The sequence below is a fragment of the Neofelis nebulosa genome, chromosome 3 (assembly GCF_028018385.1).
Source record: "Neofelis nebulosa isolate mNeoNeb1 chromosome 3, mNeoNeb1.pri, whole genome shotgun sequence".
Lineage (NCBI taxonomy): Eukaryota > Metazoa > Chordata > Mammalia > Carnivora > Felidae > Neofelis > Neofelis nebulosa.
The window spans coordinates 31,652,857-31,677,541 of NC_080784.1; the positions used below are offsets into that span (position 1 = coordinate 31,652,857).

General features: G+C 41.1%; 1 long non-coding RNA gene and 1 pseudogene across 8 annotated transcripts in view; one reads left to right on the plus strand and one right to left on the minus strand.

Moving 5' to 3' along the window:
• Window positions 1–21,808, minus strand: part of LOC131506543 (uncharacterized) — a 235,300-nt gene extending 213,492 nt beyond the window's left edge. For 6 of the 8 annotated variants that reach the window (XR_009259014.1, XR_009259012.1, XR_009259017.1 and 3 more), the window contains exons 1-2: window positions 21,709–21,808; window positions 13,945–14,020 (exon numbers count right to left, since the gene is read on the minus strand). This is a non-coding gene — a long non-coding RNA (uncharacterized LOC131506543). The remainder of the gene's footprint in view (window positions 1–13,944; window positions 14,021–21,708) is intronic. The other 2 variants (XR_009259011.1, XR_009259013.1) reach the window with 1 other exon arrangement.
• Window positions 21,809–22,025: 217 nt separating this feature from the next.
• The window catches only part of LOC131507957 (bcl-2-interacting killer-like), a 93,665-nt pseudogene continuing 91,005 nt past the window's right edge, over window positions 22,026–24,685 (plus strand).

The window sequence follows — 24,685 nt, forward strand, 5'->3', positions numbered from 1 at the left end:
GGATATTTGATGAAAAAGGATACCTTAACCTATTTCTTGATCTGCAAAAAATAGTAAGCATAATCCTAACTGCAAAAATTTTGAAGATTAAATGCAATAAACTATGGCACATTTCACATATATTTCAGCATAAAGCATTGTTCAATAAATGACCATTTTATTTATTCCACCTTTTTTTCTTTTAATATCACACCACTACATGCTCCTTGAAGTTCAAACCAGCTGCAAAATGTAAACTGGCTATAACTTTGCCTCTTCAAGTTTTTCTATGAATCCTTTTAAAAACAGTAGGGGCTGGGGGAGCCAGAGAACTTTCAAGTAAGTTCTTGACAACCTGATGGGTGTCAATGGCCACATCCAGATGCTGAATAGAAAATGAAGGATGGGAACAAATGCAATGCTTTTTGGGAATAAAGAGAAAGAGAGGAAAAGAAACTGAAATAAGAGAACACCACATTAAGCCCAAGGAAGAGAATTTATTGAGTTTGCTATTGGAAGAGAATAACCGATACTTTCATCTCAGATGATTATAACATTAAACTAAACAGGCAAAATGTTGTGAGCATCCCTGATTGCCTTCCATAAGTGGCATAAGCGATGTAAATCAACAAAGCAGATGAACTAGGTGGGACTAACTGAACTATAAAAATGAGGGTAAGAGTGAATATTGGATTTTTATTTTTAAATTTAAATTACAGTAATAGCCTCAGGGACATATAAAAGCAGTCAGGAAATGTCAAAGATAAAAATGTTAATTAGAACAGGTGGTTTGTTCTTAAAGTAGGCTGCAATGCTGTCTCTTTCTTGACATTTGGAAACCTGAAATTCTTCTCTACCATTCACCCTTGACTAATATACGCCTTTGTTTAAAGAACAAAATCAGTTAAGGTAATGTTTATTTTTTAGAGTTTAAAGATTATGTCCTCTCTGGGGGTAGGCATCATGGAATCCAGCTCTGTAATTCAACCAAAGGTAAAATCTGTAAAAATATTTGCTTAAAATCCCCTGGAGAATACTCCATACCCCTCAGAGTAATATGCTGGAAGTCACTTTATTGCTCCCTGTATTAGCTGTATTAGCATGGATGTGAAGAAGGGAGCTAGAGTTGCTAGTATGGGAACGTGTGTCATGAAGCACAGAGAGGGCACATTTCACAGAATGCAGGTCTGTGCATGGGTCCCATGCATAAGCAACATGGACTTACATGCCCCTCGCACATGGAAAGCACGCATACACAGGTGTGTGCGTGTCTGTGTGCAGTGTGTGCATAAACATGTTTGGAAGATCTAGTGAAAATACAAATTCTAGCTGCACCCATCTCAGTCCCCCTCTGTTCAACTTTATTAAGGGGCACCTGGGTGGCTGGGTTGGTTAAGTGTCTGACTTCGGCTCAGGTCATGATCTCACAGCCCATGAGTTCAAGTCCCATGTCGGGCTCTGCGCCGACAGCTCGGAGCCTGGAGCCTGCTTCCGGTTCTGCGTCTCCCTCTCTCTCTGCCCCTCCCCCACTCACGCTCTGTCTCTCTCTCTCTCTATCTCAAAAATAAATAACCATTAAAAGAATTTTTTTTAAAAAAAGGTCTAGTGGTGATACCAGGAGTAGACATTTTTAACCATCACCTCCAAGTAATTTTTATGCAAGGGGTCTGAGGACCATACTTACAAATACACGATTATAGAGCAATTTTCAAGTTACTCACAATGAGGAAAAGAATGATATTGTATGAGTACCTTTATCTAAGCTACTAAGCAGAGTAAGGTAACCTAAGTGATCTGACTTCTGGGCCTCTGGGTTCCTTGAGGTGACACAGTCATTCTGTAATTAGAGGTCATATGAAATAGCCTCTTTCTCTACAGAAGTAATGTGTTGATTTAAATTCACATTCAGAGTAAAAATACCAACACCTGCATAGTTGGCACTTCTTATTTCTCGTGTGCTAGAGATAGATGTAAAGCTATTGAACACAGCCCTCCAAAGGGCTTGGCATCGACATTTCTTGATCTGTTTCATCACTAGTGACCTTCACCTCCACTACACTTTATTATTCCACTCCCATGACCACATCCTACACAGTTTAGCTTCACCAAGCATGCTGGAACTCTGAAATCTTCCAATTACATATCCCCACGGTGACCGCAAAGCTCTGTCCTTCCACTCTGGGCTTCGCTGGGACCTCTGCTCCATGACTTATTTTTCTTTGCCTCATTAGACTCCTCCTGCCTTCACTTCTTTTCTTTTTCATTTTGGAGTTCATCATTTCAAAATCTTTGTTTGACACCAAAGCTATTACCTCTCTAGCTTTCATACTTCAAAAACACAGACCCTAGACCAACCCAACTGAGCATTTTGTCAGTGCTAACACTGGGAAATTGGCCTCAGTTAGAGACATTTGAAAAACAATGCCGACAGTGGCTACAATAAGTTCATGATTTATAAATGTCAGCTGGGTTCTCATACTTCTCCAAAAGCCTTCTTTGTTTTCTTAGTGCACACTCTCTCCCATTGTGCACTGTAGCTATTTCCCATCTTTGCCACTCTCTTCAAACTTCTTGACCCCTCACTCTCAGGGTGACTATTCACCTCCTATTTCATAGAGAAAATAGAACACACCAGACAAGAACCACTAAACTTTCTATTCCCAAACAACACATATGCCTACACCTGGTCCTGTTTTAAAAGGATTAAATATCCCTTCTTCTGTCCCCAGAGAATCCATCATTGTGTTCTATATGCCTTTTACTTCCATTATTTTGCAAAGTATTATCTGTGAAACACCAGCATTATTATCATCTTGGGGGCTTGACAAGATACAGGAGCCTCCATCTAGACCTTGGAATCAACATCTCTAGAGTATGCATCAAAGAATTATGCATTTTTTAAATTTTTAGGTGATGTCTCTCTCAAATAGGAGAATGACTGACCTCTAGCCTCATCAGAGACCTACGATATTTATTTCCCCTCATCCCTAGGTCTTCAGTATCTCCCATCAGTACTGAAATTGGCATAGTTCTCTCATAAATTTTGTCTGCCTGCCTCCCCCCAAGCACTGGGACTCTTATTTTTCTCTTCTGTTTCACAGACATGTGTCTTGAAACATTTGCTTACCTTCCACACTTTCTAAACTAACATTCTCTTTTCAATCAGCTGCCCCCACTACCAACCAACATTCCTATCTACTTGAACTATGTTGAAAGTCACTAATCACCATATTGCTGAATCCAGGAAGTGTGTTTCTGTCCCTATCTTACTTGAGCTGTTGGTAGCATTTGGTTCAAAGGACTGCCTTCCCTGGACTTCCCTGACATGATAGCCAATTCTTCTCTGCCCATCTCTTAAATTAGAGTGATACACACACACACACACACACACACACACACACACACACATTTCTGGGGAAATTCCATCCATTTCTATTGTCTCTAAATGTCATATATAATCTGACGAATAGAAAATCTTTATTCTAAGTCATATTTCTCTCTTGAGCTGCAATTCTATGTTTCTACCTCACTCCCACACATTCACCAAGTCTATTCCTGTTCTGTTCTCTACCTGAATCACACCTGAGTATCACTTTTGACTCCTATTCCTCCATCACCTCCACATCTGATGAATCACCAAGTCCTATTTATTCTATCTCCTAATCTTTCTCAGATCTATTCATTTGTTCCCCTACATCTCACCCTGCTCTTCTCTTCCCTTCCTGAATAATCAGTACAAAAGCCATTAGGTGGGGCCAAGGAAGGTATGCAACAACATCAACATGTGGGCGGGCGGGCATGGAAGAAAGCTGCAGTGGCCCAGGGTGCCAGAGCAGGAGTGAAATGAAAACAACAGGGAGCTTCCAGCAGGGAAAGAGAGAAAACTAGATTGAACCCCTGACATGTTGGATTAGGAACCGGAGGTATACAGGTGTGGATTTAGGATTTTTAATATATACAGATATATGAAGAAATAAATATGAATGTAATACACACACATATAGGCATGTGTTTATGTCTAAACTTTAGTACTATTGACTACGAGGATCTTGGGGCATGATGTAGATGGTTATATCATGGTCATGTAGAAAAATGTCTTTGTTTGTAGTAAATATACCCTAAAGTGTTCAAGGATGGTGGAACATTAAATAAGCAACTTATTCTCAAATAGTTAAGGAGAGAAAAAATCATTTGTACAGATCCCTACAGATCACTACAGATCCCACGGGCATTAAAAGGATAATAAAAGAGGTACTTGGCTGGCTCAGTCCATGGAGCATGCAACTCTTGATTTCAGGATCATGAATTTGAGCCCCATGTTGGGTATAGAGCTTACTTTAAAATAAAAAAAAGGGGGGGGGGTCACGTGTGTGGCTTAGTCGGTTAAGTGGATGACTCTTGATTTTGGCTCAGGTTGTGATCTCATGGTTCTCAGGTTGTGATCGAGCCCTGAGACAGGCTGTGCACTAAAAGCACACAGTCTGCTTGAGACTCTCTCTCTCCCTCTCTCTCAGCCTCTACCCACTTGTGCTCTCTCACTCTCTCTCTCTCAAAATAAATAAATAAACCTAAAACAATTATAAAGGGGGTGCCTGGGTGGCTCAGTCAGTTAAAGCATCTGATTTTGGCTCAGGTCATGATCTCACAGTTCATGGGTTTGAGCCCCACATCAGGCTCTGTGCTGACAGCTCAGAGCCTAGAGCCTACTTCGGATTCTGTGTTTCCCTCTCTCTCTGCTTCTCCCCCATCCATGCTCTATCTCTCTCTGTCTCTCAAAAATAAATAAAAGTTAAAAAAATAAAAAAAAAAATTTAAAGAATATTATATACAGCTGTATTCCCATAAATTTGATAACCTAGATGAAATGCACCAAGTCTTTGAAAGGTACAGTCTGCCAAAACTCACACAAGGAGAAATAGATAAACTCAATAGGCCTCCACTAGAGAAACTGAATCAATAATTAATAACCTCCCAAAACAGAAAACACCAGGCCCAGATGGTTTCACTGTTGAATTCTACCAAAGAAGAATTTAAAGAAGAAAATAATAGGCTGTCTTCAATCTGTTCCAGAAAATAGAAGCAGAGGGAATAAAATTACTCCAATACCAAAAGTAGACAAAGGCAATACAAACTAGGAAAATTATAGACCAACATCTCTCATGAACATAGATGCAAAACTCCTCAAGAAAATATTAGCAAATTAAAAACAACATTGCATAAAAAGAGTATACACCATGACCAAGTGAGATTTATCCTAGATATGCAAGTCTGGTTTAGCATCTGAAAAACAATTAATGTGATCCATCATCCCATTAACAGGTTAAAAAAGAAAAACCATATCACATGATGGTATCAATAGATACTGAAAAAGTATTTGGCAAAACCCAATACTCATTCATGACAAAACTTTCTGCAAACTATGAAAAGAGTACTTCCTCAACTTAATTAAAAAAAATTTTTTTGACAAAAACCCTACAGCTAACATCTACTTGATGGTTCATATACAGAAGTCAATTGCTTTCCTATATGTCAGTAATGAAGGATACAAAGATCTAAAGAAATGAAGAGAGAAGATGGAGCAGTAGGAGAACCCTAGACTTACCTTGCCCCTTAAACACAACTACATTAACATCAAATCATTTTGAACACCTAGGAAATCGAGCTGAGGATTAAGAGAAAAATCTGCACGATTAAAAGAAAAGAACGTGGCAAGTATGGGGTGCAAAGACACGAAGTAGGGGAAAGAAAAGCTGCGGTGCCATGGAGAGGAGGGAGCCCTTTTTGTGGACAAAGGAGAGAGACAAAAAGAGAGGGGGAGACAGAGCCATGTGCTGGGTTCACACAAGAAAAACTCTTCCCCAAAACCAGTGACTGGGGAATCGAGAGGAAGTGACTATCACAAGTTTTTATAAACAGTGGAACTCAAATTCTGAGGTTTGAGAAGTCCGTGCCATTTGCCAGAGTCAATCAGGGCTGACAGTGGCAATCCCAGGAAGAAGAGTGGAGGCCTGGAAGCCTTCACAGCATCGTGAAGGGAGCCCCCGGGACACCCTGGGAAAGAATGTTCCCCTTCCTGGAGCACGTTTGTAAGAGGGTCTATTGCCTCTTCGAGAACAAAAGAGTCAGTGTGAGCCCCTGAGCAGCCATTCATCAGCAAAGGACAGAAGCACGTACAGAGGGCGTATAACGTGCTCACCGGTTTTCCCTGTGCTTCACCATAAACTCCAAGCACCCGCACAGCCATGCGACTGCTTTTCTGGGACAAAATAGCACCAGACACAATGAGGCAAGGCTCTCCTCTGGAGGAGGGAAGTGGGTCCAAGCCATGCTGGGTCCTTTAAGATTTAGAGGTTTGAATCCCAGCCAAGCACCAGAGATAAAACACAGGAGAACTGTGGTACCAGGCATGGCAATAGCCTGAGCACAGACAGGGGGAGAGCGAGGATCTGACAGAAGCCTGGGACACAAGAAGGGAGATTGTTTGCTCTTCTGTGAGGCCTTCCTGAACAGCAGCACATGCGAGCTCCCCTCTCTGGAGACAAGAGAGTGGGGTGATACCATCTTCCCCCACCCACCAGCAGGGTCAGACTTCAGTGCACAACACAGCACCCCCAGTGGCGGCTGGAGCTGCTTTCGCCAAACCCCGCACCCTTGAGCCCCACATCCCAGAGTAAAGGTGTGGGGGACCACTTATCATGCAAATGGACATCAAGAGAAAGCTGGAGCAGCCATACTTATATCAGAGAAACTAGATTTTAAACCAAATACTGTAATAAGAGATAAAGAAGGGCACTATATCCTGATAAAGGGGACTATCTAACAAGATATAACAATTATAAATATTTATGCCCCCAATATGAGGACACCCAAATATATAAAACAATTAATAAAAAAACATAACTTATTGACAACAATACAATGATAATAGAAGACTTTAACACCCTACTTACACCGATGGACAGATCATCTAAGCAGGAGATCAATAAGGAAACAATGGCTTTGAAAGACACACTGTACCAGCTGGAATTAACAGATACATTCAGTGCATTTTTTCCCAAAGCAGCAGAAAACACATTCTTTTTGAGCGCACATGGAACATTCTCTGGAATAGATCACATACTGGGTCACAAATCAGGCCTCAACCAATATAAAAAGACTGAGATCATACCATGTATATTTTCAGACCACAATACTATGAAACTTGAAGTCAACCACAAGAAAAAATTTGAAAAGACCACAAATACATGGAGGTTAAAGAACACCCTACTCAAGAATGAATGGGTTAACCAGGAAATTAAAGAAGAAATACAAAAAAAATACATGGAAGGATATGAAAATGCAAACACGACAGTCCAAAACCTTTGGGATACAGCAAAAGCAGTCATAAGAGGGATATATATAGCAATACAAGCCTTCATCAAAAAGCAAGAAAAGTCTCAAATACACAACTTAACTTTATACCTAAAGGAGCTGGAAAAAGGTCAGCAAATAAAGCCTAAAGCTAGCATAAGAAGGGAAATAATAAAGATTAGAGCAGAAATAAACAATATAGGGGGGAACAATAACAGTAAACAGATCAATGAAACTTGGAGCTGGTTCTTTGAAAGAATTAATGAAACTGATAAACCCCTAGCCAGATTTATCAAAAAGAAAAGAGAAAGGACCCAAATAAACAAAATTACAAATGAAAGAGGAGAGATCAAAACCAACACTGTAGAAATGCAATTACAGGAGAATATTATAAGCAATTATATGCCAACAAACTGGGCAATCTGGAAGAAATGGATAAATTCCTAGAAACATACAAACTACCAAAACTGAAATGGGAAGAAATAGAAAATTTGAACAGGCCCATAACCAGCAAAGAAATTGAATCAGTAATCAAAATCTCCAAACAAACAAGAGTCTAGGGCCAGACGGCTTCCCAGGAGAATTTTACCAAACATTTAAAGAAGAGTTAATACCTATTTTTCTGAAACTGTCCCAAAAAATAGAAATGGAAGGATAACTTCCAAATTTATTCTATGAGGCCAGCATTACCTTGATTCCAAAACCAGACAAAGACCCCACTAAAAAGGAGAACTATAGACCAATATCCCTGATGAATATGGATGGAGAAATTCTCAACAAGATACTAGCAATCAAATCCAACAGCACATTCAAAGAATTATTCACCATGATCAAGTGGGATTTATTCTTGGACTGCAGGGGTGGTTCAATACCTTTAAATCAATCAATATGATATACCACATTAATAAAAGAAAGGATAAGAACCATATGATCCTGTCGATAGATGCAGAAAAAAAGCATTTGACAAAATACAGCATCCATTCTTGATAAAAACCCTCAATAAGGTAGGGATAGATGGAACATATCCCAACATCATAAAGGCAATATACGAAAGACCCACAGCTAATGTTATCCTCAATGGGGAAAAACAGAACTTTTCCCCTAAAGTCAGGAACAAGATAAGGATTCTACTTCTCACCATTGCTATTTAGCATAGTACCGGAAGTCTTTGCCTCAGCAATCTGACAACAAAACTAAATAAAAGGCCTCCAAATAGGCAAGGAAAAAGTCAAAATTTCACTCTGAGAAGACATGATACTCTATGTAGAAAACCCAAAAGACTCCACCAAAAAATTGCTAGAACTGATACATTAATTCAGCAACATCACAGGATATAAAATCAATGTACAAAAATCTGTTGCATTTCTACACACTAACAGTGAAGCAACAGAAAGAGAAATCAAGGAATCAATCCCATTTACAATTGCATCAAAACCCATAAGATACCTAGGAATAAACCTAACCAAAGAGGTGAAAGATCTGTACTCTGGGGGTGCCTGGGTGGCTCAGTGGTTGGGTATCCGATTCTTGATTTCAACTCAGGTCATGACCGCAGGGTCATGGGATCGAGTCCTGCATCAGGTTGAGCACAGAGCCTGCTTGAGACGCTCTCTTTCCCTCTTCCTCTGCCCCTCCCCTGTGCTGTGCATTCATGCTTTCTCTCTCTCACTCTCAAAAAAAAAAAGAAAGAAAAGAAAAAAGAAAAAAAAAGATCTGTACTCTGAAACACTTATGAAAGAAATTGAAGAAGACACAAAGAAATAGAAAAATATTCCATGTTCGTGGATTAGAAGAACAAACACTGTTAAAATGTCTGTACTACCAGAAGCAATCTACACATTCAAATCCCTATCAAAATAACACCCATGTTCTTCACAGAGCTAGAACAAACAATTCTAAAATTTATATAGAACCAGGAAAGACCCCGAATAGCCAAAGTAATGTTGAAAAAGAAAACCAAATTTGAAGAAATCACAGTTCCAGACTTCAAACTGTATTACAAAGCTGTAATCACTAAGACAGTATGGAACTGGCACAAAAACAGACACACAGATCAATGGAACAGAATAGAGAACCCAGAAATAGACCTCCAACTAAATGGTCAATTAATCTTCAACAAAGCAGGAAAGAATATCCAATGGATAAAAGGCAGTCACTTTAACAAATGGTGTTGGGAAAACTGGACAGTGACATGTAGAAGAATGAAACTAGACCACTTTCTTACACCACACACAAAAATAAATTCAAAATGGATGAAAAACCTAAATGTGAAACAGGAAACTATCAAAACCCTAGAGGAGAAAAATAAGCAGCAACCTCTTTGACCTCAGCTGTAGCAACTGCTTACTAGACATGTCTCCGGAGGCAAAAGAAACGAAAGCAAAATGAACTATTGGGACTTCATCAAGATAAAAGCTTCTGCACAGCAAAGGAAACAATCGACAAAACTAAAGGGTAACTGATGGAATTGGAGAAGATACCTGCAAATGACATATTAAAGGGCTAGTATCCAAATTTGATAAAGAACTTATCAAACTCAACACCCAGAAAATTAATAATCCAGTTAAGAAATGGGCAGAAGACACGAAAGACACTTCTCCAAAGAAGACACACAAATGACTAACAGACACATGAAAAAATGCTCAACATCACTCATCATCAAGGAAATACAAACCAAAACCACAATGAGATACCAGCTCACACCTGTCAGAATGGCTAAAAATTAACAATTCAGGGAACAACAAGTGTTGGCAAGGATAAGGAGAAAAGAGAACTTCTCCTCTCACGCTGTTGGTGGGAATGCAAGCTGGTGCAGCCACTCTGGAAAACAGTATGGAGGTTCATCAAAACTTTTAAAGTTATGGGGCGCCTGGGTGGCGCAGTCGGTTAAGCGTCCGACTTCAGCCAGGTCACGATCTCACGGTCCGTGAGTTCGAGCCCCGCGTCAGGCTCTGGGCTGATGGCTCGGAGCCTGGAGCCTGTTTCCGATTCTGTGTCTCCCTCTCTCTCTGCCCCTCCCCCGTTCATGCTCTGTCTCTCTCTGTCCCAAAATAAATTAAAAATGTTGAAAAAAAATTTAAAAAAAAAAAAAACTTTTAAAGTTAGAACTACCCTACAATGCAGCAATTGCACTATTAGATATTTACCCAAAGGATACAAAAATACTGATTCGAAGAGGCACATGCACCCCCCCATGTTTATAGCAGCACTATCAACAATAGCCAAAGTATGGAAAGAGCCCAAATGTCCACCACTGACGAATGGATACAGAAGATGTCATATATAAATACAATGGAATATTATTCCGTCATCAAAAAGAATGACATCTTGCCATTTGTGACGTGGGTGGAAGTAGAATGTATTCTCTAAGCAAAATGAGTCAGTTGAGAAAGACGAATACCGTATGATTTCACTTATATGTGGAATTTAAGAAAAAAAACACAGATGGGTGGTTCAGTCTGTTAAGCATTTGACTTTGGCTCAGGTTATGATGTCATGGTTTGTGAGTTTGACCTCTGCATTGGGCTCTGTGCTGTCAGCCTGGAGCCTGCTTTGGATCCTCTGTCTCCCTCTCTCTCTACCCCTTGCCATGCCTGTGCTCGCTCTCTCTCTCTCAAAAATAAACACTGTTTAAAAAGACAGCATATCTTTAAAAAAAAAAAAAGGAAAGAAAGAAAACAGAAGAACATAGCGGAAGGGAGAGAAAATAAAATAAGATAAAAACAGAGAGGGAGGCAAACCACAAAAGACTCTTTTTTTAAGTTCATTTTTTTACTTTGAAAGAATGTGAGTGGGGGAGGGGCAGAGAGAGAGGAAGAGAGAGAGAGAATCCAAAGCATCTCCACACTGTCAGTGCAGAGCTCGATGTAGGGCTTGAACCCAGGAACTGTAAGATTATGACCCGAGACGAAATCAAGACTCAGATATTTAATCAACTGAACCACCCAGGTGCCCCAAATTACAAGAGACTCTTAAAGACAGGGAACAAATTGACGGTTGATGGAGGTGACGTGGGTGATGGGCATTAAGGAGGGCACTTGTTAGGATATATTATATGTAAGTGAGGAATCACTAAATTCTACTCCTGAAACCAATATTACACTGTATGTTAACTAATTTGAATTTAGATAAAAATTTGGAAGAAAAAAAATAAAGAAATGAAGAGATAGTTCATGTTTGTGGATAGGAAAACTAAATATTCTTGAGATACCAGTTCTTCCCAAGTTGGCCTGTAGATTCGATGCAATATCAGTGAAAATCCCAGAAAGTTATTTTGTGGATATTGACAAACTGACTGAAGTTTGTATAGAAAGTCAAAAGACCCAGATTAGCCAACACCGTATTGAAGGAAAAGAACAAAGTCAGAGGACTGACATTACCCAACTTATTGTAAAACTACAGTGATCAAGACAGTATGATGTTGGTGAAAGAACAGACAAAAGTATCAGTGAAACGGAAGAGAGAGTCCAGAAATACGCCTGCACAAATATAGTCAACGAGGAGCAAACGCAATTCAATACAAAAAGAATTGCCTTTTTAACCAATAGTGCCGAAACGACTGGACATCCATACACAAGAAAATTAATATAGACAAGCCCTTATATCTTTCATAAAAAATTAACTGGAAGTGGGTACATGACCTAAATGTAAAACACAAAACTGCGAAACGCCTAGAATGTAGGAGAAAATCTAGTTGACTTTGGGTCTGATGATGACCTTTTACATACAGCACCAAAAGCATAACCCATTAAAGAAAAAAATGACAAGCTGGACTTCATTAAAATAAAAAAAAAAAAAAACCTGCTCTGCAAAAGACACTATCGGGAGAATGAAGATACAATCTACAGTCTGGGAAAGAACCTTTGTAAAACACACGTCTAGTGAAGTACTAGAACCCACAATAGAAAGAATTTTTAAAACGACAATAAAAAAAACAACCTCATTTTAACATGGGCCAAGTATATGAACAGATATCTCACCAAAGAAGAGCCACAGATGTTAAATAAGCATATGAAAAGATTTTCAATATCACATATCATTAGGAAATTTCAAACTGACACAATGAAATACTATCACGCACCTATTAGAATGGCTAAAATCCAAGACACTGAGAGCACCAAATGCTGGCAAAGATTTGGAGGAACAAGGACTCTTATTCATGGCTGGTGGAAACGCAAAATGGTATAGCCACTTTGGATGACAGTTTGCTAGTCTCTTACAAAATTAAACATACGATACAATCCGGCAATCACACTACTTGTATTTACTCAAAAGAACTGAGAACTTATGTCACACAAATACCCACACATGTATATTTATAGCCACTCTATTCATAATTGCAAAAATTAGAAGTGTCCTTCAGTATGTGAATACATAAACTGTGGTACATCCATACAATGCAATGTTCAGTGATTTAAAAAATAAAAAAGGCACTATCAAGCTAGAAAAAGACACGGGGGAACCTTAAGTGCACGCTGCTATGTGAAAGAAGCCAGCTGAAAAAGTTGTATGTGCTGTGTGAGTCCAACTGTATTACATTCTGGAAAGGCAGACTGTAAGACAATATACAGATCATTGGCTTCCACAGTTTTAGGGGGAAGAGGGATGAGTAGGTGGAGCACAGGGGATATTTAGGGCAGTGAAACTATTCTGTATAATATTTCGGTGGTAAATGCATGATATTACGCATCTGTCAAAACCCATAGAACCGTACGACACGAAGAAAAAACCCTAATGCAAACAACAGAATTTAGGTAATAATCATTTATCAATAAGCTTATCCATTGTAACAAATGTACCACACTAAGGGTAAGATGTTAATAAAAAGGGAAACTGTATACACATGAAGGGGGGGTGGGGGGCAGGGAGAGCTGGTGTATGGAACTCGGGACCATCTTTTTGTAAACCTAAAACTGTTTTCAAAAATAAAGTCTATTTAAAAGATAATGATTAATAAATAAGATAAAGTCTATTAAAAACATATCTCCACTTTCCTTAACGTAATTTCCATATTTTTATTCAAGCTACATTCATCTTTTGCTTCCTGCCCGCCTTCAAATCTCCCCTGCAGCAAAAGGAATTTCATTCAGCAGCAAAAGGAAGATTTTTTTTTTTTAATTTTATTTTGAAGTAATCTCTGCACCCAACGTGGGGCTCGAACTCACAACCCCGAGATCAAGAGTCAGTCACAGGCTCCTCAGACTGAGCCAGCTAAGCGCCCCAACAAAGATTCTTTTTGATAAAAACAGTTGTCTTCTCTTTAGCTTTAAATACTTCTGCCGTTCCCCACCTCCTTCAGAGAACAATTCTGAACCCTTCACATGAGCCCCCAAGCCCGCCATGGCCTGCTCTCTGTGCTCCCCTCTCAGCTCTTGCCCACAAAACCTACCCAGGGGAAGGGCTGCTGAGCTGTCCACAGCTTCCCAAGTGCACCCGGTCTTCTCTCCACTCCACTGCCCACCCTCTGCTCAGAGGAGACCTACTTCTCCTCTGCTCTCGCCTGAAACATCTTTTCCTCCAGGAAGCCATACCAGTTCGAACCAAAATGGGCCCTGACAACCTCAAGTTTAGAAACAGACTTTTATGGATTTCTAATCGATATGTCTGATAACTCACCTTACGACATCTTGGTAAGAGCCTCAAAAATGCATCCCAGACTCGATTTCAGCTTTAACGGATGAAACGAAAACATCTGAGGGAAAAAAAAAAAAAAAAAAAACACCACTCAGCCATATGTGTGTGATCAGCTTTCCAAGTGCAAATGTATCTGGGCTGGATATCAGCCTGGATCCCGGTGAGGACTCCCAGGCTCCGATCCCATGTCATAACCAAAACAAAGTTACCCCCGGGAAAGTTGACAGGTCATCACAGCTGTTCTGGTGTGGATTCGGGCAGATTACTCTAGGTGATAGTGACTATTACTATACGAATAGCTCTGGAGTATTAAACAGGCATTAAAAAATAATCCAGCCGCACATAAAGAGTCACTGAGACCTGGGAGGGTGAAGGGAAGAGTCAAAGCTAAGGTTAAGGTTTAAATTAAGAACACGCTTGGCCCTCAAGAGTTCAAGCAGGAGAAGAGGCAAACATTTTATCAAACACTGGAGCCTAAAGCAGGGAGAAGAGATGGAAATACTTTTTCTGAACAAAATTCATTAAAGTGGCCGGCACGTCTGCTGGAGGCGATGATACCTGCATCACCTCTAAGTCGCTGGGCCTGCCTTTGTCAAAAACTTGTAGATGGCAGGCTCAGATGTTAATTCTTTGAAACCCGAGTTGAGAGGCAGAGATCCAGACGAGAAATGGAAACGGGAAAGTGGTAACTGAAGAATGTCAGGCAATGTAGGCAACTAGAGAAGGTGATAATAGTCCTCCTCCTCAGTCTCCCCAGGCACGCAGCATGGCCTGAAGCTCCATCAAGTGCAGGGGGGTGGGGGGCGTGCTGACCTCATTATACAAGAGACCATACCCACCTGGCCACTCCTACTGATGCCTGGACACAGTCATCTGCCCTCTGCTTTGGACCCTCCAATACCTTTTCTGTACCCTCTCTGTAGCACTGGTTCACTCATTCATTTATTCTTTCATTCATCATTCTTTCAATAATATAGGGACCAGGCACTATAGATACAGTGATAAACAGAACAGACAACATCCTCGATCTCATTAAGCGAACATTCTAGCTAGAGAGATAGACAAAAATAGACAGACAGACACGTACAAAATACTACCAGGGAATAGTAAGTACTGTGAAGGAAAACAAACCTAGGGTAAGAGAACAGAGGATGCTGTTTTAGATACAGTGGCTCAGAAAAGCCTCCTAGGAATAATACGACCATATGTGATTTTCATATGGCAATTCTATTTTTAAATTTTGTTGAGAAGCCGCCATGCCATTTCCACAGCAAATGCACACCATTTTACATTGCTGGAGTTCTGAAGGATCATTCGGGCCGCTGAGTAGAAAATAGATCGTAGGGGGGCAGGAATGGAATCAGGGAACCCAGTGAGGGGCCATTACAGTATTGCAGGCAGTCAGTAAAATGTTGACTAGAATGCCTTGCTGGCGAAGGGGCTTAGAAAACTAACGATGGCACCAATCATGTTGCTGCTGGGCTTGGTATTAGACCATCAACAGGAGCACAGTGAGCTCTGGGCATGAGTGGCTGATTCATTTCACACTCTGCTCAGTCAACAGTCTCCATGGGAACACTGCTGAATTGGCTGGAGACTGAGGTATGACTGATACCACAACAACATCTCACACGCGAATACCCAGCAAAAGAAAGTGGGAAGCAAGGCAGACACCTCCTTTTGGAAACTGATTTGCAAAGGAAGACAGGAAACTAAGAGCCCTGGAAACGCATCACTAGTTACAGATTCGGCTCTTCCTTTTGCCGTTAACTGTAACTTCAAGGCCAGACTAAAGAATGCAGTTTGTTCTCTTTAAGAAGAAACTGTCACTTCTTATTTGTGTTTAGGTACAGGAGCCTGGAAGGATTTGGAGATAGACAGAACTGTGATTTCTCAACCTCACGGTTGTTTCTAACAATGTTCAGTTATTTTATTTCTGAGGGAAACCTGCATACATTTCCCTCCGTAGATCTAAATACTCATCAAGATTGTTTGGTTAATGATGACATTTAACGAATGGCTTCCGTTTCACCTTTTCAGACTATGATCCACAAATCCTTCCCGAGACCTAAAGAGTTCTTGAACTTTTAAAATGACAGGTATTTCATTTAAAATTACTGACCTAAAACACTTTAGATAATAAGAGGAGGTTATTTATTTTAATACAGTGATCTATTTTAGTCTAAGAGTACAATACGGGCAGTTAGAGGAGTTAAGCCTTGATAAAAAATAAGACCAGTCTAATTCCCTGCCAACCAATTAACAGCTTTTCATTTGCAGAGAGTTAATATTCCATGCCTCTAGAAGAGTCTTCGAACCAAAACCACAAAATCTTATCACTGGTTGTCTACTGAAATTCACTCTCCTGTTGGATTGTACATAATCCCAGAGGCTCAGTTGAGAGAGGGTGGATGAGGAACTCTCTCAAAAAGGTTACCAATGCATAAATGCATAGATTGAGTGGCTGCGAAAAAACTGGGGAGGACCTGTAAGGTTTTTGGAAGCATTTCCTCACCAAAGTACTTGTTTTTGTACCATAAAATATTGATTGGGGGAAAACTGGGGAGGACCTATAAGGTTTTTGGAAGCATTTCCTCATCAAAGTACTTGTTTTTTATCATAAAATATTTCCTAACACATTCATATGTTCCAGACTTGTCGATATAACAATTGCAATAATCATTTGTGTTTCATTGTTTAGTTTACAGAAATTTCCTTACACATCCTCTTGTTTAAGATGGAAAAGACCTCTATGAGGTAGGTGGCCCCATTTTCTAGTGTTAAAAATTTAGGTGTCTTACTTAAATCGCACACCTTTTTTTTTTTTTTAATGTTTATTTATTTTAGAGACAGCGAGACAGAAAGTGAGTGGGGAGGGGAAGAGAGATAGGGAGACACAGAATCCCAAGCAGGCTCCAGGCTCTGAGCTGTCAGCACACAGCCCAACACAGGGCCCACAAGATCATGACCTGGGCTGAAGTCGGACGCTAAACCAACTTGAGCCACCCAGGCACCCCAAATCGTACACCTTTTTATCTTAAACATTTGGGGCAACAAGTTACCTCAGAAGATACTTGTGTAAATGATTTTGTTTCAGTTTTAGGGACATGGAGAGGAGGATTTTTTTCTTTTAACGAAGACAGTATTTTTATTCAAAGAAAAAGAATCTTAAGAGTGTGCATGTTATAACTTGAGAATGTGGTGCTTAGGCATGCTTTGTGGCTCAAAGGAAAGGCAGCATAGTATAATGGTTTATGCTCAAGTTCAGGTATTAATGGCCCTGGCTGCTGCTCCTGATTCACCTTGTGACCTCAGGGAAGCTCAATAACTGAAGCCTGAGTTTTACTAGCAGGCAATGTGGAAAAAATAGTAGCGCCTCCCTCTCAGGGAGGCTATGGGAACTACTGAATATAATATGGCACATATAATATGGCATCCAGTGGCTGGCACACAGTAGGTACCCCATGAGAAGTGGCCCTTGCGAGGACTCCTGTTCATATCCCAGAACTCCTAAAAGCTAGTGGGCTGTGAGGTGACACAGTCCAAATGGAGCCGCCAACTTTGAGCTCAGGGGGTCTACTTACTGCCACATGATAGGCATGAGGGGCTTAGAAATCAGAACAGGGCTATGGCAAGGAAGCAGGTTGGCACAGATTGGAGAAATACAGGAAACAGATTTTTCTCTTCCTGGTCTCGTAAAGACTGCTACTGGCAAACACCTTCTTGAACTCACGGAGCACGCCCCACCTGACTGTATCCCTCTGGCTCACCATTAGTGAGATCGTTTTTGAGAAGCAAGTATTCACTCTTTATCCATTCCATTGCCTAACCTATTTTTAGAACTCAAGAACTCTTTGGGGGGTTTTTAAATCAAATTTTATTTTATCATTTTTTTAAATCACTTCTCCTATCCTAAAAGCAAGGTATAACTCATGGTTTATCTTTAATTCTGAGGATTTCAAGTTCATCTTACTCTAAAACTTTGATATCTTTTGATGTTTTCTATATACTAGTGGCACTAGAATAGAAGCTGTTTCAGGAACCCACTAAATGTTGATTCAATAAATGAATGCGAGGCATATAAAGCTGTAGGAAAGTTTAAAATGACCAGCTAAGGAACATATGCTGGCCCATGTACTTGAAATGTCTGCTTACGAGGTGTCCATAATGATAAAGTTGTACCGTTAAGAAGAGTGAAAGTGGCCCCACAGCGGGTGTGACCGTAGGACTTTTATATATACCCCACCACGCAGAAGTATTTTCTACCTCTCTTTCTCTTGTACTTTCCCCACCCCCCTCCTCCACTCCCACTGAGAGAGTATACTCGTATCAGGAAAACCAGCGACCTGCCAAAACAATTTCGTTAGGGGAGACTTTCAGGGGTTCTCAAATAGTGCCCTTGTTTGCAAAACTTCTGAACCAATTAAGAAGTAAGGGAAAGGAGAATGGTAGATGGCAGGCCAAAATGTTACATGTACTACTTACTGGTTGTACAGATATCACTAATTGCCCCCAAATTTGCTCTTTTTCTTTGGGATCACATTTCCCAGGCACCCTTACAGCTAGATCACATTACCCGCATGGCTCTGTTCTCTACAATGGAATGTGAATGGATGTGATGTCCCTACTTGCAGACCAGGCTCATATGACTTCCCATTCCTGCTCCTTCATTCTCTTTGCCCTTCTTGTGGGCAAGTATGGAGATACTCGGGGAGACTCTAGAAGGCACATGTTGAGGAGATCAGAACCAGAACGACTGCATGAAGAAGTGCCATCCCACCGACCTGAATACCAGCCATGTGCTGTTAGGAGACAAAGAAATAAACCACTTGTCCTTTGGTCACTAAACGTTTGATGTCTTCTATTACTGTAGCTGAACTTACCCTAGCTAATGAGAAACTGACTTTAAAGACTGTATCTTTCATCCACGCACAAGCAAATTCGAGCATCAAGCAGTCTTTTCCACCCTGAACCTCTGACCAGGGTTTTCCCCATGATCTTCCAACCCTTGCCTCACATGCTGGCAGGAGCCCAGCAGAAATCCTGCCCCACTGATCCTCACTGGAATCACAAGTAACTCCTCTCTGGATAGCTGCTTCTGGAAAACACTTTTGAATGGTTACTTATAGAAGAATAGAAGGAATAGGATCGGGGAATGGAGATAAAAGGGAACAAACAAGTAAAACAAGAAGGAGTGGGGGAATAAGCTCTTTCATATTAGACTGGATTCTAATCCTGATCCATTCCCAGCTCTACTTCTGCTCCATGGACTCAATTTTGGCATCTTGTCCACACGTTCCCCAACATCCAATCTTGGCTTGCCCTGGAATGATCTTTCCTTTTCCATCTCAGCCCACGCAGCTGGGAATTCTGCAGCAGCATAAGTCTGCCAAAAACAATAGCCTTCCTAAATGTCCAACAACAAGGGAATTGGTCTATAAATTATGAAGCATCCAGTCAATGGAGTATTATTCAATCATTAAACATGATAAACAGAAAGCCTTTGGAACAACAGGGAAAATGGCCCTGAAATAAATGTCACTGAAGTTTTCCTCTCCTAAAAGCAGGCCCTGCAATTGCATATGCAATATGGCAACAACATTAAAAAATTGTCCATATGGGAATAAAGCTATGGATTTTTTTTAAAATATATGAAATTTATTGTCAAACTGGTTTCCATACAACACCCAGTGCTCATCCCAAAAGATGCCCTCTTCAATACCCATCACCCATCCTCCCCTCCCTCCCACTCCCCAACAGCCCTCAGTTTGTTCTCATTTTTTAAGAGTCTCTTATGAATAAAGCTATGGATTAAACTTGAAGAAAGAAAAGCAATTGTTGGGTTAGAATAGTGGGATTCAACAAATTTTTTTATTGTTTAATTACAGCTATTCTATGTCTAAATGATAAGATGTTCAGCCTTTGCCATCCTACGAGGAGAGGAGAGGAGAGTCCTCCCACCTCTCCTTGCCTTCAGTGGGAATCACTGCAGTGGAGAACAGAGGGTAGCTGGGCAGAGGCTCCAGGAGGCGCCTAACTCCGGACACCCCATGCTCTGCACCGATTCGGAGTCTGAGCACAAGTCCTGCGGTTGCTTCCATATGTCCTTGCTTTATTTTTAAATGTTTTAAGATTGGAAGCATTTTGCATTCTGATGGTGGTGTTGTCTCCCTTGGTAACTCAGACACCCAAATAGAAATACGGTCAGACTCCCTCCCTTCTGATGAGCCCAGTTAATGTGACATTGTTTTATAGGAGTAATGGGAAATCGATGTCCTTAGATCATCTGAACGGATTAACATAACCCTGTTGACAAAATTTGTGAATGTGGGATTTGCATTCCTGTCATAGTTCAAGAAGGTAATGGGGTCAACTTTTAACTGTTTCTGTCACCTTCTTGAAATGTACACAGAGAATGCCTACGTGAAAAGCATTCAGGGGTGCCCGGGTGGCTCAGTTGGTTAAGCATCCAACTCTTGATCTCGGCTCACAGTTCGTGAGATCGAGCCCTATGTGGGGCTCTACAACGACAGCTCGGAGTCTGCTTGGGATTCTCTCTCTCTTTCTCTCTCTCTCTCTGTCTCTCTCTCTCTCCCTCCCTCCCTCTGTCTTCCCTTCCTCTCTCTTTCAAAATAAATAAATAAATAAATAAATAAATAAATAAATAAGCATTCAGTACCAGTAGGATGCAAATTAATGCACATTGCACATGTTTCTTACTTCAAAATATCTCAAAAAGCTTAATAGTTTATCACCACCCTCCCCATCTCTATCCCATTGGCTCTGTCCTCTCAGGTAAGGGAAAAAGGCAATGTATCATTGTCATTCATGCACCAAGCCCTTATCTTGGCTTCCCTAATGTGAAGTCTGTGAGAGGAACCTTCCTGGGAGACGAACTCCTGGCTCCAGGCTTTGCAGAATGCCCATGCAGTTAATGTAACTTCAGACAAGGCACTAAGACAAAGGATCGAGAAACCCATGCTGGGAGCACGTTAGGGCAGAAGAATAGAGAGTGACAGCTGAACAAACCGTAGGTATTCTGGCTCAGGGGGATGAAGACTGAAAAAACTGTAATCAGCCACTGGACGAGGTTAATGAATTTTTGCCTGGGGAATCTGACCCTAAAACTCATTTCTCAGTTCAGTGAGGGAAGGAACAAATCCTGGGCAGCTGACAGATGTACGGAACATGCTGTGTGCAGTGCCCACCGAAGAGAGGACGGCCCAGGACAGCAGTCTTCCCTGTGATCTCACACCCAGCATCTGCTCAAGGCTGGCTAGAGCTGGTCCGGGCACCAGAAAACCACTTAACCCCTTTTCCAATCTCTTATCACTGCCAGCCCTCTTTTCTGATCTTGTCTTGTGTTGCCTATAGTTTCCCAAAGCACTACTGCCTTCTTTTTTTTTTTTTCTTTTAAATGTTTATTTATTTTTGAGAGACAGCACGAGTGGGGGAGGGGCAGAGAGAGGGAGACACAGAATCGGAAGCAGGCTCCAGGCTCTGAGCTGTCAGCACAGGGCCGGACGTGGGGCTCGAACCCACAGACCGCGAGATCATGACCCGAGCTGAAGTCGGACGCTCAACCCACTGAGCCACCCAGGTGCCCAGTGAAGCTTAATTTATAAGGTAGGCACAGTAAGCTATTAACAGTAACTAATAACAAAATAGAACAATTACAATAATGCTCTAGAATAAAAGTTATATGAATGTGGTCTCTCTCAAAATATCGTCCTATGCGGCACTCACCCTACTTGTTGCCGTGGTGTTTGTCGTCAGATGATAAAATGCCCCCACGATGAGAGGAAGCGACGTGAACGCGGTAGGCACTGTGACCTAGGCACTGTGACGTAACCACTGTGACGTAGCCTTCCGCGGCTCTTGACGTTATGACGCTACTGCGTCAAAAGGAGGGGCACCTGGTTCTGGAGGGAGGTTGACCCATCCCGGGAACTGAAACCGTGCAAAGCAAAACCAAGCTAAAACCCTCCACAAGGGGGGGACCGCTGCGTTTGTTCACCGCTCTAGTCCAGTTCCCAGCAAACACAAGCATCCATCCGGTAAGGACGGATTGAGAACTCAACGTCCTCAAACGTTCTTTAAACGTTATCTTTAAAACGTTCTTCCCAGAGATGCCCGACTCCTGCAACCTCCTGGAAGCGTTTCCCCTCTCCAGCAACCGCAGGTGGGAGAGAGGCGGAGCTATGAAGTTATTCTGCACAAGAAATAATCTTTTTTTTATGTTGATTTATTTTTGAGAGAGAGAGAGAGAGAGAGAGAGAGAGAGAGAGAGAGAGAGAGAGAGAGACAGAATCCGAAGCAGGCTCCAGGCTCCGAGCTGTCGGCACAGAGCCGCAGGGCTCGAACCCACAAACCCTGAGATCGTGACCTGAGCCAAAGTGGGACGCTAAACCGATCGAGCCACCCGGGCGCCCAAGAAATCATCTTTTTAATTACCCCCTGCGATGGTCCTGATTCTCGGTGGCATGCTGTGGGGTTTGAGCAGCAAACACAGGACATGGTGGCATTTTGGAGGGATAAACCCAGCTAGGAGGCTCCAGCGTGTGATGCGGAGCCTGACACCGAATCAAATAACAGCTCGTGTTACTAAATCTGAACGTCCCCATGCCAAGCAAAGATGGAGACGCTCACTACCGGCTACAATGAGCTGGGAAGATTTAACGGGAGCCCCAAGCTGCTTTCTGCACGTGACCGCCACACCCCCTTAACTTTTATTTTTCCCTCATTGAAATGGAAAATTCTTATCTTGTACTTGGAAATGCGGCATTTTCTTTGGAATTCATTAAGATTTTGTAGTGATACTAATTCTGGTTTACGATTTATGAATCTAATTAGGAAAAGCTTCCTCCTGCCTTTCATGTTGAGTTAATGAAATGAAATGTCAAAACGCACACTGAGAAATTTTTTAAATCCTCCAGTTAACTTCTGTCACCATACATAGTTACAAAATTTTTTTGTAACTCTCTCTTGTGATGAGAACTTTAAATATCTACCTCTTAGGAATTTTCAAATACACAATACGGTATCATTGACTATAGTCATCGTGCAGTACATTACATTCTCATGATTTATTTCTTTTATAACAAAAAAAAAAAATTCCTCTAATCAAACCCTGATTTCACCAAAGAAATGCTGCTAAGATACTTAGAAATTTAGAAGTGAGAATTAACACTATGAATTTTGCCTCTTTTCAGGATGCAATGCTTTTGCTGTATTTGTGAGTTAAATTCAAACAAGCTCTTACCAAGAAAGCAAGCTGTGTCAGTATAGAGGCTGGACAAAGAAGAAAGTAATGAGCTATGAAAAAGTCCTGGTGTGTCAAAAGAAGTCTTAAAATTCACTGGTAGACCTTGAAGCCTCTGTTTCTGTTTCCAGCAGATGATTATCAATATTTTAAAATTCAACTGAAGTGAATATTGCAGAACTCAAAAGAGCCAATAAAGTCTGGGCAATTAAAGGAAAAAAACCCAGGCTTCAGAAGTTTACAAATTTGGCCTCACTAGTAAGGTGACCCAACTGCCCTGGTTTGCATGGAACCGAGGGAGGGCTTTTTCAGGATCCAGGATTTTGGTGCTAAATCCAGGGCAATCGCAGCAGACTGGGATAGCTGGTCACCTACTTTCTAGTTCTGGAAGTTCCTAGCTGAAAAACTTCATTCCAATTACTTCCCCCAACTACACTTTCCTCCCCTCTAAAATGGAAATAATGGGTTGTTTTGAAAATTTTAAATATAAGTATAATTTCTGGGACATTTAAATGAGACTTGGCACTCCATCTTGCTGATAGACATTTTCAGCAAGAAGACCAGAATTTCACCCAAACCTTAATCTTTTATCAATTGAATAAGGAATTTTGTATTATTTTACTACATTCTTTTTCACGTAGCCAAGTATACACTTCACATTTCAAAATGTTTTTCAGTTTGAAATTATAAATCCTGTCTAATGTTTAGAATCTGAATATAGTCATGGATTTCTTTTAAAATGCTTTCCAAAATTGATTTTATATTGATTTCAGAGAAGAGAAAATGTTCCCTCTTTCTGCATGCATATTCTGAGAACTCATTAAAAAGCCTGAAGCAGGCTAATATAGGAACGAACATTCACCATCTTTGATCATAGTAAACTACAGACAAATCTAGAGTGATGTCAATATATAAAGATTGTGATGGGGCAGGGAGCAGGACTGTGGGCCACCAACAGTTCTGTCACATGCATGTCTGACTTGTAAACAAAGCAAATCCTTGGGGTCAGTGTGAGAGGTGTTGAGAGGTAGGTCCAGTTCGGAAAGGAAATTTCAAGAATTGCATAAAGGTACTTCAGGAATTGGCTGCAGTCCTAATAAGGAACTGGAGCGGGAATCAGAAGAAACACAATGTTCTTGAGACAAAGTAGTCAGGAGGGAGCAGGCTGTTACTATGGCAGCAGGTTGGGACAGGCCAGGGACTAACATCATGGGATCAGGTGGCTACTGAAATCTGATGTTTTCAAAAGACTTTCTTTAAAACTAAACTTAGTTATTTTTAATCAATTAATCAATTTATGGGAGGCCTTTTCCGCCCCATGTCTACTATTTTTTAAAAAATTTTTGTGTGGGGGCGCCTGGGTGGCGCAGTCGGTTAAGCGGCCGACTTCAGCCAGGTCACGATCTCGCGTCTGTGAGTTCGAGCCCCGCGTCGGGCTCTGTGCTGACAGCTCGGAGCCTG